Genomic DNA, 14726 nt, shown 5'->3' on the forward strand with positions numbered 1-14726 from the left:
GGGACGGGAGTGATTACTATCGAGAATGGACGGGAGTGATTACTATCAGAATGGGACGGGAGTGATTACTATCAGAATGGGACGGGAGTGATTACTATCAGAATGAGATGGGAGTGATTACTATCAGAATGAGATGGGAGTGATTACTATCAGAATGGGACGGGAGTGATTACTATCAGAATGGATGGAGAGATTACTCAGATGAGATGGGAGTGATTACTATCAGAATGGGACGGGAGTGATTACTATCAGAATGGGACGGAGTGAATACTATCAGAATGGACGGGAGTGATTACTATCAGAATGGGACGGGAGTGATTACTATCAGAATGGGCGGGTGATTACTATCAGAATGGGACAGGAAAGTTCCGGGGTTATATATAAACGGGATCCGGGCATTACAGGAAAAATATTTACAGGGCAAGACGGAACAGGAATGAATTTTCACTCCCGTGTCAACCTCTAGTGTACATATTAGTGTATATAAGGGTATCTTGGTGTATGTGTGTATACAAATGTGTATCAATCAATGCGGTTATGTGTGTGTATTTGTGTAAGTCAGTCTGTGGATGTAAGTGTGTTTGTGCATGTGTGTATCAGTGTGTGTGTGTTCAGTCCTGGCCCGTGGTGAAGAGTACTCTCTGGTCGGTTCTGGCCAGCTTGGTAGGCGGCTCCAGAGACTCCTCCCCACCCGCCCCGTCAGAGGGCAGAGACAGCTCCTGACACTCGTCATCGCTCTCCTCTTCCCCCTCCTCTTCCTCTTCTGGAAGACAGACACAAGTGGGAGGAAGGTTAATATCAGAAACCATGGATATAGGAATAGATTGCCCAATCCCAAATGAGTCCTAACCCCTCCCCTATGCTCTCAGATCTCCACAAATGCGTAAGGGGAAGGGATTAGATCTGGGATTGGGCAATCCTCAATAAGTAGCTTCATGTCTGGCTCCATGTCTTTGTATCAAACAACATGGATGGTAGTTACCTTTGTCTGGATCCAGTGGGTTCAAACTCCTGCCAAGACTGGCGAACTGAGAGACATAGGAAATTAGTCAGTAACAATTGAATGGTAACAACTGAACAATGGTAACTAATATCAAAAGCACATTCGCTTTTTGGTTTGGGCCACTGTGCAGGTGTGTGTATACGTGTGTGTACCTCTCCCATGACAGCGATGGGTGTCTCTCCTTTAGCCTGGGCCACTCTGTGTTCTATCAGGTAGTACATGTACTCATCATACAGCAGTCTGATCAGGTGGAAGGATCCAAAGCTGGCAGCACTACGCAGAGTCAGGTCTCTGATCACCATGGAACTGGATGGAGAGGAGGAGGAGGAACAGATCAGTTGGGCATGGATAAACAAATCTGGATTTCCTGACTAACCAGGAAAAAAACGTCTCTGACAGGAGCGTTGTAATTTTAGGACCTTTCCCAAATTTCCCAGTTGGAGATTCCCTCCCTGCCTATTCCCATTTGATTCTAGTTGAAAATGTGTGAAATTACTGAAATGTTGAACCGTATTTAGCAGTCATGGGACTAGATGGACTAACCCATTCTTCCTGTAGAAGGACCACTTGAGCAGGAAGAGCTTGGCTGCCTTGGGGAAGGCAGCGCTGGCCTGGTAGGCTTTAGGACCTGGGAGACCACCCCGTCCAGCCAGGCAGCCCATGCTCCAGAGAGTTCTGCTGCTGCAGGGTCAGCTTGAAGTCCTGCTCCAACTGCTGCACCACACGGTCCTCACAGCGACACACCCACGACGCCTGCTCCTGTATGGAGAGAGAGGGAAGGAGAGGGAGAGAGAGAGGAGGGGAAGATTAAAAAAGACAGAGAGGGGAGAGAGAGGTGGAGGGGAGAGAGGAAGGGGGAGAGACGGGGGAGGGAGAGGAAGAGACAGAGGAGGGGAGAGAAGGTGGAGGGCGAGAGAGACAGGGGGAGAGAGGGGGAGGGGAGAGGAAAAGAGACAGAGGAGGGGGAGAGGAAAAAAGAGACAAGAAGGGAGAGAGTGGTGGAGGGAGAGAGACAGGGGGAGAGAGGGGGAGGGGGAGAGAAAAGAGACAGAGGAGGGGGAGAGGAAAAAGAGACAGATGGGGGAGAGAGAGGAAAGAGAGAGGGGGGAGGGGAGAGGAAAGAGAGAGATGAGGGGAGAGTGAGGTGGAGGATAGAAGACAGGGAGAGAGGAAAAGAGACAGAGGAGGAGAGAGAGTGAAAGAAAGAGGGAGGAAGGGGAGAGAAAGAGAGAGATCGTTCAGAAATCCTGTCTCATTTTTGTCACTTCACAATTACAAAATATAGTAGTTGAATGACAAGGTAACATAGGCAACCTGTGTTATGTCAGTAGGACAACAACAACAACACACAGAGCTTTAGGACATTATACTACATCACCCAAACAAACACTACAGGGATCACCATCAGTGCTGGTCTGCATCATATGAATATAATGACATGTCTATGGTCTGGACAGTGTCTGACTGTTACTATACTCTGTAACCACAGGTCTTAGGTCAGACAGACCTGAACGTTGGCGAAGTCCACACGGTTGAGGTCGCTGAGCATCTGGTTTATCTGAGCTGTGTTCTGTAGCACGGCCCTGGCTGCCTGGGCCAGGTGGTTCAGAGAGGTGTACCTGCGCAGCGTCTGGGCAAACGAACTGGCTGACGTTACCTGGAGAATGAGAGGAGGAAGTGAGAAAAGAGAGCGTGACAAGACCTCACCAAGAACACACACACACAGCAGAAACCAACACATGCTGCCCAACACGCATGCAAGCAGACACACACCTTAATGCGGACCATCTCTTCTGGGATGTTCATCATAGCGTTGGTCAACCAACTCTCCAGACTCTTGGCAAAGTTGCGGATGGCTTGAGTTAAGGCACCTGTGGACAGGAGAGAGAGAGGTGTTGACACAGGGCTGAACTGAATGTGCTCTCCTATGTGGTGGTGAACAGAATGTCTTTGAACTCAAACCAGCTTTGAGAGTTGAGGATCTCTGTGTTTTATTGTGTTATGTAGAATCTCCACCAGGCCTATGTCATGTTATGTAGATAAATTAGTGTAATATAGTGCTATGTCGTGTCACATAGTATAATGTAGTGCAGCATAACGCTATGTCTTGTGTACTGTAATATAGTGTAATGTTGTGCTATGTAGTATTATACAGTACCTTCAGAAACTATTCACAACATGTAGTTGTGTAAAAAGTGGGATTAAAATAGATGTTTTTGTCAACGATCTACAAAAAATACTATGTAATGTCAAAGTGGAAGAAAAATTCTAACATAACATTGTAAAAATAAATAAAAAATAAAAAATAAAAAATACACTAATATATCTTGATTAGATAAGTATTCAACTCCCTCAGTCAATACATGTTAGAATCACCTTTGGCAGCGATTACAGCTGTCAGTCTTTCTAGCTAAGAGCTTTCCACACATCGATTGTGCAACATTTTCATTTTCCCATTTATTATTTAAAATTCTTCAAGCTCTGTCAAATTGGTTGTTGATCATTGCTAGACAACCATTTTCAGGTCTTGCCTAGATTTTCAAGCAGATTTACAGTAAGTCAAAACTGTAACTCGGCCACTCAGGAACATTCCCTGTCTTCTTGGTAAGCAACTCCAGTGTAGATTTGGCCTTGTGTTTTAGGTTATTGTCCTGCTGAAAGTTGAATTCATCTCCCAGTGTCTGGTGGAAAGCAGACTGAACCAGGTTTTTCTCTAGGACTTTGCCTGTGCTTATCTCCATTCTGTTCTTTTTTTATACTGAAAAACTCCCCAGTCCTTAACGATTACAAGCATACCCATAACATTATGCAGACACCACTATGCTTGGAAATATAGAGAGTGGTACTCAGTACTGTGTTGTATTGGATTTGCCCCAAACATAACACTTTGTATTCAGGACAAAAAGTGAATTGCTTCGCCACATTTTTTTTCAGTATTACTTTAGTGCCTGTTTTGTAATCTTTTCCTTCTGTACAGGCTTATTCTTTTCACTCTTCAATTAGGTTCGTATTGTGGAAATAACTACAATGTTGTTGATCCATCCTCAGTTTTCTCTATCTACTCATGCCTATCACCTATAACCTGTATACTGTTTTAACATCATTGGCTCATGGTGAAATCCAGAGCGGCTTCTTGTACACCGTCCAAAGTGTAATTAATAACTTCAGCATGCTCAAGGGGATATTCACCCATCTACCAATAGGTGCCTTCTTTGCGAAGCATTGGAAACCCTTCCAGGTCTTTATGGTTGAATCTGTGCTTGAAATTCACTGCTCGACTGAGGCACCTTACATATGTGTGGGGTGGGTACAGAGAGGTATCAATCAAAAATCATGTTAAACACTATTATTTGTGTTTAACACCGAGTCCATGCAACTTATGTGACTGTTAAGTACATTTTACTCCTGAACGTTTTTAGGCTTGCCATAACAAAGGGGTTGAATAGTTATGATCCAAGACATTCCAGATTTTCATTTGTAAAAATGTGTAAATACATAAGTTCAACGTTGACATTATGGGGTATTGTGTCTAGGCCAGGGACAAACAATCTSAATTTAATCCGTTTKAAAATTCWMACTTGAACACAACAAAATGTGGAAAAGGTSAAGAGGATTGAAAAGGTTCTGAAGGCCCTCTATACTGCTCTGTAGTTTTATCAGTATGATGTGTTGTGTAGTGCGTTCTAACTCACTGGGGATGGGCCGCAGCACGTCGGGGATGAGGATCTCCACCAGGCCCTGGTACAGGGTGTTGTCACAGTCGCGGCTCCAGCGGAGCACAGGGTCGTACTTACACAGGATCACTAGACAGTCCTTGGGCAGGCGCTTCTCAGACTCATCATGTCTGTTACAACAATACAGATTCGTTAGAAAATGACACAGGATTRTCGAAAATATGACTTGATATKWTTTTTAAAAATGAGTTGCTTTAGTAGCATATTGAAGTCCCAGGACAAGACGTACACAGCCAGTGTGCCAGTGTCTCCACTCGGGCTCTCTTCAAACCTCCAGAAGGTCTTCCACAGGGTCTCCACCAGGGTGAACTGCAGGTTGATCGTCACGTCCAGAATAGCCTGGAAACAAAGAGGGAACACCAGCACCATCAGTATCAACTAGCTCAGCTCCTCCCTTTKTGCAAAGGATGCGCTGGACCGACAGAAACAACAGCGAGACGTACAGATGACATGTACATAACAGGACTATACAAGAACTGATGAATGAACAATGACACATACACCAGGGGTAGGTCTCTGTACAGACAGACAGGGGTAGGTCTCTGTACAGACAGACAGAGGTAGGTCTCTGTACAGACAGACAGGGGTAGGTCTCTGTACAGACAGACAGGGGTAGGTCTCTGTACAGACAGACAGGGGTAGGTCTCTGTACAGACAGACAGGGGTAGGCCTCTGTACAGACAGACAGGGGTAGGCCTCTGTACAGACAGACAGGAACTTGTAAGAAGACAGGGGTAGGCCTCTGTACAGAACCAGACAGGGGTAGGCTCTGTACAGATAGACAGGGGTAGCCCCTGTACAGACAGACAGGGTAGGCCTCTGTACAGAACGACAGGGTAGGCCTCTGTACAGACAGACAGGGGTAGGCCTCTGTACAGACAAACAGGGGTAGGCTTCTGTACAGATAGACAGCGGTAGGCCTCTGTACAGACAGACAGACAGGGGTAGGCATCTCTATAGACAGACAGACAGACACACAGTAACATACTGTACATATAAACAACCAGTGTGACATACAGACAGGCACTCACAGTGTTCCCGATACAGCAGCTGGAAGCTCTTGATGTGCTCCAGTTCTATGCCCTCCGTAGGGCTTCCCCTGCAGGTCAAGGTCAGGGAACTCTGGGAGGGTCCGAGACGCGTCTGTATGGGGACAGAAAACAATATTAATATTAATTGTGTATTTACACAGATACTGTAAATGTTGACCTGTTTTCACACTGTCTGTAACCTACTGAAGTTCATTTGTTAGCGTTTAATAAATGTCCCGGTTGTCCATTCCGTTAATCAGTCAGTCTCTGAGATTTGTATCTTTGTATTTCTCTACTGTACTTGGTAAAATATGGTAAAATGTTATTACATAGTAGGTACATTTGAATCACTCTTCCGTTTCTTTGGGGTCATATAAACACTAAGTGAAGTAGCTACTCATTGACTCCAGTCCTTATTGTTACCATATGATGTAAACACACAAGACGGTACAATAAGGTGTTACCCAATTCCCCTAGTGTTGACAGACCTGACGCCTCCCACCCTCTCACCCAGGAACTGCTGGTACTGCTGCACTTGGCGCTGATGTCAGAGAGCCCCGCCCCCTGCTGTTGCTGCTGTTGGCCCGAGCCTGCCGCGTGCCATTGGTCATCCCTCCACCTTCTGCACCGCTTCAACCTGGGAAGGAGGGGTTCATGATGAAAATAATGAAGTTCCTTTATACAGCAGGGAGGCGTCAATGAGAGAGATACAACAAAATGACACAATAAGTTCTAGGAATAAGGACAGAAATACAGAATGAAATGAGAGAAAGGCAGACAGAGAGAGAGAGGGGGGAAAGAGAGACAGAGAGTGAGAGAGAGCGAGAGACAGAGAGAGGGTGAGAGCGAGAGACAGAGAGAGAGTGAGAGAGAAAGAATGAGAGAGTAGGAAAGAGAGCAACTGTTAGAGTGCTAGAGGGAGACAGCGATTGGAGCACTGTGAGAGTGAAAGAGGAGAAGAGAGAGAGAGACAGAGAGATGCAGAGAGAGAGAGAGTTGATAGCCCACCTCTGTTTCTGAGAGAAGGGCTGCTGTCTCATGGCCAGGTGCTGCTGGTCCTCCATCAGTCGGATCAGAGAGGAGCAGGCCTTGATCCTCAGGCCGTAATAGTGGTACTTGGAGTTCCCCCTGGAACACACACACAACTCAGCCTCTGATTCAGCCTATGCTTTTGGGGCATCACTGTGTTTTTTGTGTGTGTGTGTGGTGTGTGTGTGGTGTGTGTGTGTGTGTGTGTGTGTGTGTGGTGTGTGGTGTGTGGTGTGTGTGTGTGTGTGTGTGTGTGTGTGTGTGTGTGTGTGTGTGTGTGTGTGTGTGTGTGTGTGTGTTGTGTGTGTTATGTGTATTATATAACCCGTCTCACCGGGTGCCCAGGCGGCGCGTGCGTAGCCCCATGAACACGGATCTGATCAGCTTCCCAAAGGAGGCAGCGTTGACGGGCTCCAGCTTCTGCTCCTGGCAGTGCAGCAGGTAGTGGCAGTAGAGGGTGGAGCGAGGCAGACTGACCCCTTCAGCTGTCTCATAGTTATCTAGCAGCACCTGCACCTGGCAGAGAGGGACACACAGAGGGAGGAGAGATGGATGGGTTAGTCAACAAACACACTAGTCATAGGTTTGGTTTCTGAGCGTTATGTATGATCAATCGTTAGTCTAATAGAGACATGAGGGGGGGCAGAAGTAAGCTTGGGAGGGGCTTAGTGCAGGGAGAACGATCCCATGTAGCAGTACTAATAAGGGGAGGAACCGTTAAAGGCCCAGATCACTCAGCTCCCTGCCTAGCAATAATAATGCAATGATTAGTGGGAGGAGACTCCACCCAGTGGGGTCTGTATACTACCACGGGTGAAACCATGTGTTTCACTAGACATGTCTAATGCAGTCTAATGCAGCTGTATTGACCCTCTGGCAGAATAAACTTGGTTTAAAGATTGTCTGTTGAGTTTGTACTCTGAAAACTAGAACCTAACACCATCTCTAAACAAATATAAATAGTGATGGGATGCTTGCCAAACAGGCAGTTTACAAATGGAGGAATTTCAATAAGAATACAGAGTTGACTTATTTCAATCAAAGTTCACTTCTATAAGATGCATGAAAACATGATGAAGCCATGTCCCTCCTACAGTCTAGTACTGAGATATAGAACACCATGTCCTCCTACAGTCTAGTACTGAGAGTAGTAGAACAGCCATGTCCCTCCTCCAGTCTTAGTACTGAGATAGTAGAACAGCCTGTCCTCCTACAGTCTAGTACTGAGACTAGTAGAACAGCCATGTCCCTCCTACAGTCCTAGTTTGAGACTAGTAGAACAGCCATGTCCTCCTACAGTCTAGTACTGAGACTAGTAGAACAGCATGTCCCTCCTACAGTCTAGTACTGAGACTAGTAGAAACAGCCATGTACCTCCTACAGTCTAGTACTGAGACTAGTAGAACAGCCATGTCCCTCCTACAGTCTAGTACTGAGACTTAGTAGAACAGCCATGTCCTCCTACAGTCTAGTACTGAGACTAGTAGAACAGCCATGTCCTTCCTACAGTCTAGTACTGAGACTAGTAGAACAGCCATTCCTCCTACAGTCTAGTACTGAGACTAGTAGAACAGCCATGTCCCTCCTACAGTCTAGTAACTGAGACTAGTAGAACAGCCATGTCCTCCTACAGTCTAGTACTGAGACTAGTAGAACAGCCATGTCCCTCTACAGTCTAGTACTGAGACTAGTAGAACAGCATGTCCCTCCTACAGTCTAGTACTGAGACTAGTATAAAAGAACAGCCATGTCCCTCCTACAGTCTAGTACTGGACTAGTAGAACAGCCATGTCCCTCCTACAGTCTAGTACTGAGACAGTAGAACAGCCATGTCCCTCCTACAGTCTAGTACTGAGACTAGTAGAACAGCCATGTCCCTCCTACAGTCTAGTACTGAGACTAGTAGAACAGCCATGTCCCTCCTACAGTCTAGTACTGAGACTAGTAAACAGCCATGTTCCTCCTACAGTTCTAGTACTGAGACAGTAGAACAGCCATGTCCCTCCTACAGTCTAGTACTGAGACTAGTAGAACAGCCATGTCCTCCTACAGCTAGTCTGAGACTAGTAGAACAGCCATGTCCTCCTACAGTCTAGTACTGAGACTAGTAGAAGCCATGTCCCTCCTACAGTCTAGTACTGAGACTAGTAGAACAGCCATGTCCCTCCTACAGTCTAGTAACTGAGACTAGTAACAGCCTGTCCCTCCTACAGTCTAGTACTGAGACTAGTAGACAGCCATGTCCCTCCCTACAGTCTAGTACTGAGACTAGTAAACACGCCATGTCCTCCTTACAGTCTAGTACTGAGACTAGGAGAACAGCCATGTACCTCCTACAGTCTAGTACTGAGAGCTAGTAGAACAGCCATGTCCCTCCTACAGTCTAGTACTGAGACTAGGAGAACAGCCATGTCCCTCCTACAGTCTAGTACTGAGACTAGTAACAGCCATGTCCTCCTACAGTCTAGTACTGAGACTAGAGAACATGATAGGTGTGTGTGAGGAATAGTCTTGAGATTGGCGTCTCTGCCTCATACCTTTTTGTTGGCCGACGGTACGCCACTACCCTCCTCGCCCTCTGTTGTACTGACGGTGGCAGGAAGAGGAGCGGGCGTTTGTGGGAGGAGTAGCCCCCCTGACTGTTGCCGCTCAGCATGTACCCCCCTGGATCACATAGCTGCCCCCGCTTCCATTAGCCCCGGCCTTCCCCAGTCCCATTGGCTGTTCCCTGTCGCCACCACTGTCGCCCCACCCCAGTGGCGGCCGCCGGATTGGCACGATCTGGCCTGTGCCAGCCACGTACATAGACACACCACCGGTGGAGCCGTTGTCACGGAGACGGTCAGGGGTGTGCGGTGGTGGGGACCTGTGAGCCAGAGGTGGGAGGGGCTTCGTAGTAAGGGGCGGCGTGGTCTGAGTGTACAAAGGGGTGTCTGTGTAGGTGAAGCTGCCTGAACGACTGGAGAGAGGGAGGAGGGGGGAAGAGGGGGGATGAAGGGAGCAGGGGTAGGAGAGATGGACAGTTCGTTTCAAATTCAGCAGTTTAACTGTTTCTTGAAAGATAAACCACTGCATCACAAAAATAGCAGTCCCAGATCTGTCTTTGCTGTCTGGCCAACTCCACTGTCTAGTTTTAGAAGTTGAGGTGATCTAGCTAGCAACAGTTAACAAACGATATAAGCATAGTGGCATAGCATTATATCACCATAGACAGTAGTGTTCAGAGAGAGTAGTGGAGAGGAAAGCTTACATTGTGCTGGTGGTGTAGTTGTTGTCTCCTCCTTCAACATACTGCACCTGATTGGTGTACACATGCTGCACTGGCACCTGCTGGAGCTGCTGCTGCACCTGACACACACACACACACACACACACACACACCACACACACACACACACACACACACACACACACACACACACCACACACACACACACAACACACACACACACCCACACACACACACCACACACACACACACACACACACACACACACCACCACACACGAGTACACACACAGAGTCGGTCAAAACACTAATCTACTCCCCCTCCTCCAATTTCCTTTGAAGTGTGTCCAAATATTTCAACTGTAGTCAATCATGAGGCTACCACATCAATCACAGGCTCATTCACTTCAATGGGAAAATGACCTTGACTTGCAGGCTGATCCCCTTACCCTTCACATTGCTCTTTCCTACCTACTTGTCTCTGCCTTAATCTCATTCCACTCTGTTACCCACTGACAGCCTCTCTAGGATACCTAACTTCCATTTAAAGCTGCAATAAGTCATTTTGGGGCGAAACAATTCCATTCACATATAACTGTGTTATGGATCTGTCATTCTCGCTGAAAACAAGTCTTAGAAGTGGTAGATCTGTTCTATGTATTTCTCTGCTTCCTGTTCATAAGTTTCGTTTTTGCGTCTTTTTATAGGTTTTGTACACCAGCTTCAAACAGCTGAAAAAAACATATTTCTGGTTGCAAAAAATATATTCACAGCGGTTTAGATGTAAATGATTCTCCACACTTATACTTGCTTGTTTTGTCACATAAACTGAAATCAGGCAAACTATTTTTTATTTAACTTTTATTTAACTAGGCAAGTCACTTAAGAACAAATTCCTATTTACAATGACGGCCTACCCCGGCCAAACCAGGACGACGCTGGGCCAATTGTGCAGCCGCCTATGGGACTCCCAATCATAGCCGGATGTAATACAGCCTGGAATTCGAACCAGGGACTGTAGTGACACCTCTTCCACTGAGATCCAGTGCCTTAGACGCTGCGCCACTCGGGAGCCCGGAAATGGCGGAAAAATTTCTGCACAGTGCATCTTTAAGTTAAAACTGCACTTAGAGTGGGAACTAAGGCAGTAAATTCTACCTAATTGACCTACTCTGAGGGCAGAGGCTGTGTCAAACAGGAGTGGCTGTCCTTGGGCTGTGGTGACCGTGGGGTAGCCTCCCATCTCCATCCCCTCCCAGCCAGCGAGGCACCGACAGGGACAAGGCGAAGGGAGGGATGACCAGGGGGAGGAGAGGGGGAAGTAGGAGGGGTACTCCTGGAGGCTGTGTCCGTCTGTCTGCATGTCTGGGTGTCTGTCTGACGGCACCCATGCAAAGTACTGTGCGTCTGTCCTGCTCTGCTCTGCTGTGTGTCCACTCCTCTCTATCTCTCGGTCTCTCCCTACGTCTGTCTCATCCCTCTCTCTCTGTTTGCTATGCGAACTCTGGAACCAACCAACCAGGAGGGAAATGTTGTGATGTTATCTGGCTCAGCAGGACCAAAGGAATACATAATACAATGCAATACAGTGCATTTTTGAGTGTGTGTGTGGTGTGTGTGTGTGTGTGTGTGTGTGGGTGTGTGTGTGTGGTGTGTGTGTGTGTGTGTGTGTGTGTGTGTGTGTGTGTGTGTGTGTGTGTGTGGTGTCTGTGTGTGTGGTTGTGTGTGTCTGTGTGTGTGTGTGTGTGTGTTTGCGTCTTACCTCTGAGTGAGGTGGATGGGCTGCAAGGTTGGTGACACTCAGCTGGGTGGTGATACCCTGTTCAGTCTTGGCTGTGATCTGGGACGTTGCCTGCACCACTGACCTCTAAGGACAGGAAACACAACACAGATAGATTCACACAGTGTGTAGCTAAGACAATAGCGTCTGGTAGTTAAGATAATAACCCTGTTACATCAGCTCAAACTGGGTGTGACGAGAACTGAACATTTTTCCTCATTCTTCCCATGTCCTGACTTGTCCAACACATGTTTCACACCGTACTACTATGGCTGACCCTGTAAAACAATACATTTCACTGCACCTATCCAGTGTGTGACAATAAAACATCTGAKTTACTGTTTTGCCATCTGAGAGCAGTTAGACACCATAGGCTTGAGAGACTAGTAAGTATTTTGAGTTTCTCTCGGGGAACAGCAAATGCTAGTTTCGATACTTTTTCCTCAATTCTTGGTTTGTCCAGAGGTTGTTACCGTAAAACCCATAACTATCACTTCTCATTTCCCACATAATAGTGCACCAATGCTGGACACCAAATACCGGAGGGATGCATAAATACTTTATGTCAGCACTATTTTGGCTTCACCAAGTCTTATGATGAGTTGCGAATAATAAACTGTTTTTTCTGTGTGGTTTCAAGTGAGTTGCAATTGTTCAATATCATGTGTCTACCAGGATCATGTTCATTAGGGCATGAAACAGAAAAATGTCCAGATAGTCACCTCTCTGTTTTAATCTGTTTTCTTCTGTTTGGTGCCTAATGAACATGACCCAGGTGTGAATGAGAGAGGGGAAGGGACCTCTACCTGCTGTGCTGCTTGCACCTGCTGCACCACCTGTGTGGGAACCCCAGTCTGCTGTACCACAGCTGGAGGAGGGCTGGAGTCAGACACAGAGTCACTTGAATGGAGAGAGCCCTCTGTGGAGAGAGAGTGAGAGAGAAAGGGAGAGAGAGAAAGAGAAAGAGAGAAAGGGGGAGAGAGGGGTGTGGAGGAAGGGAGAAAGGGAGAGAGAAAAACAGAGAGAGAGAGAGACCTGTTAATATGAAACTGACTTCTCTCTGAGCCACTACACCCACATATTACAGTACACAACCTCTTCATGATAAGCAAGAGCACAGGGACAGAGTTCACAGCGGTCAGAGACATTCCACTCATTGCAGGTTTTTAGATTCATTTGGTAGAAACTGTGAATCAGAACGTCTCTCTTAAGATCAAGAACAGAGCTTGAACAGGAAGCTATGCGACGTTGTTACTTTCTCTCTCTCAGGCCCATCTAAGAACGCGACACCAATGTAATCTGTTCTAATTTATCTTTAGTTTTATGATTTATAATTTCTGTAAAGCATATCGTACCTATTCTAAGCTAATAGCCTGGTTCCTCTCTAGGTTTCTTCCTAGGTTTTGGCCTTTCTAGGAGTTTTTTCCTAGCCACCGTGCTTCTACACCTGCATTGCTTGCTGTTTGTGTTTTAGGCTGGGTTTCTGTACAGCACTTTGAGATATCAGCTGATGTAAGAGGGCCATAATAAAAAATTTGATTTCATTTCATTTAAAATAATGTTTGCAGCATGTTTTTGTGCTTTATTTTTATTTTTAATCCAGCCCCCATTTCCGCAGAAGGCCTTTTGCCTTTTGGTAGGCCATCATTGTACATAATAATTTGTTCTTCACTAACTTGCCTAGTTAATAAAGGGTCAATAAAATGAAATAATTACAAATTGTCAGGTTTCTGAATGAAATGCCCCTAATAATGTAGCCGGGTCCCAGGTGTGTTTGTGCTTTCTTGCCAACTCTTATGGTCTGCGTGACAATGCCATAGGAGTTGTCAACAGATCTGGGACCAGGCTAGTGTCGGTCATGGGACTTCAGATAAATTAAGTCTACAGTCAGTGCATGTGTGTGATGCTGAGCCCGGCTCACTGTGACGTGACTACGATGTATGGGGGCGTTCTGGCCGTTGTTGGCCTGTGATGAGGAACCCTGGATCTCAGCCGTCACATACTGGGTCTGGGGGGGAGGAGCCTGTGTGGGTGCCACCTGACAAACTGATACAGACACTAGGGTTTATTTATTACATGATACACATTGTCATAAGCATCTGAATTGATGCATACCTATAAGACATGACTCAAAATGACATAAAAGTACATAAATGTATCAATGTATTTTTATTTATACATCACAATTAATAAATGTATAACAATCAAATGAAAATKTATACTGGCAGAAACAATACCTGCTGTCTTCTGTGCYGCTGTGGGAGTGGATTGTGCAGGGGGTGTGGTTTGTCCTGCTGCGGCTGCAGGAGCCCCCACCGTGGTCTGAAGCTCGGCCAGGAACTGCTGCGTAGGAGCTACCACGGTGTGTGGGGCAGCGGAGGCTGAGGACTGTCCGGCCACCGTCACACTCCCACTCGCTGCCCCTTGGGGCTGGGTCGTCACGGGCTGCAACTCCCCAACGTAGCCTGTCGTGGCCATCACGAGAACTGGGCCTCAGACACTGAATATGTGAAAAATAAAATAAAATCTTGTTAGCTGAGAGATCTAGCTGAAGCCTGGGTGCCAGTCTTATTCTGCTCTCTTGCCAATTCCTGACGGAATTCTTGTGTTTGGCTTGACAATGACAGCAATGTTGTTGGGAAGAGCACAAACAGCAGATCGAGGACCAGGCTAATCTACAATGATCAAAAATATAAAAGCAACATGAAACCATTTCAAAGATTTTACTGAGTTACAGTTCATATCAGGGAATCAGTCAATGTAAATAAATTCATCAGGCCCTAATCTATGGATTTCACATGACTGGGAATACAGATATGCATCCGCTGGTCACAGATACCTTTTTAAAAAAGGTAGGGGCGTGGATCAGAAAACCAGTCAGTATCTGGTGTGACCACCATTTGCTTCATGCATCGCGATGC

The 14726-nt window shown here is 46.5% G+C and overlaps 1 pseudogene; it reads right to left on the minus strand.

Moving 5' to 3' along the window:
• Positions 1-286: 286 nt before the first annotated feature.
• LOC112078155 (MHC class II regulatory factor RFX1-like) lies at positions 287-14301 on the minus strand (annotated as a pseudogene).
• Between the last annotated feature and the right edge of the window lie 425 nt (positions 14302-14726).

This window comes from Salvelinus sp. IW2-2015, unplaced genomic scaffold (genome assembly GCF_002910315.2).
Source record: "Salvelinus sp. IW2-2015 unplaced genomic scaffold, ASM291031v2 Un_scaffold5321, whole genome shotgun sequence".
NCBI classification, from domain to species: Eukaryota; Metazoa; Chordata; class Actinopteri; order Salmoniformes; family Salmonidae; genus Salvelinus; species Salvelinus sp. IW2-2015.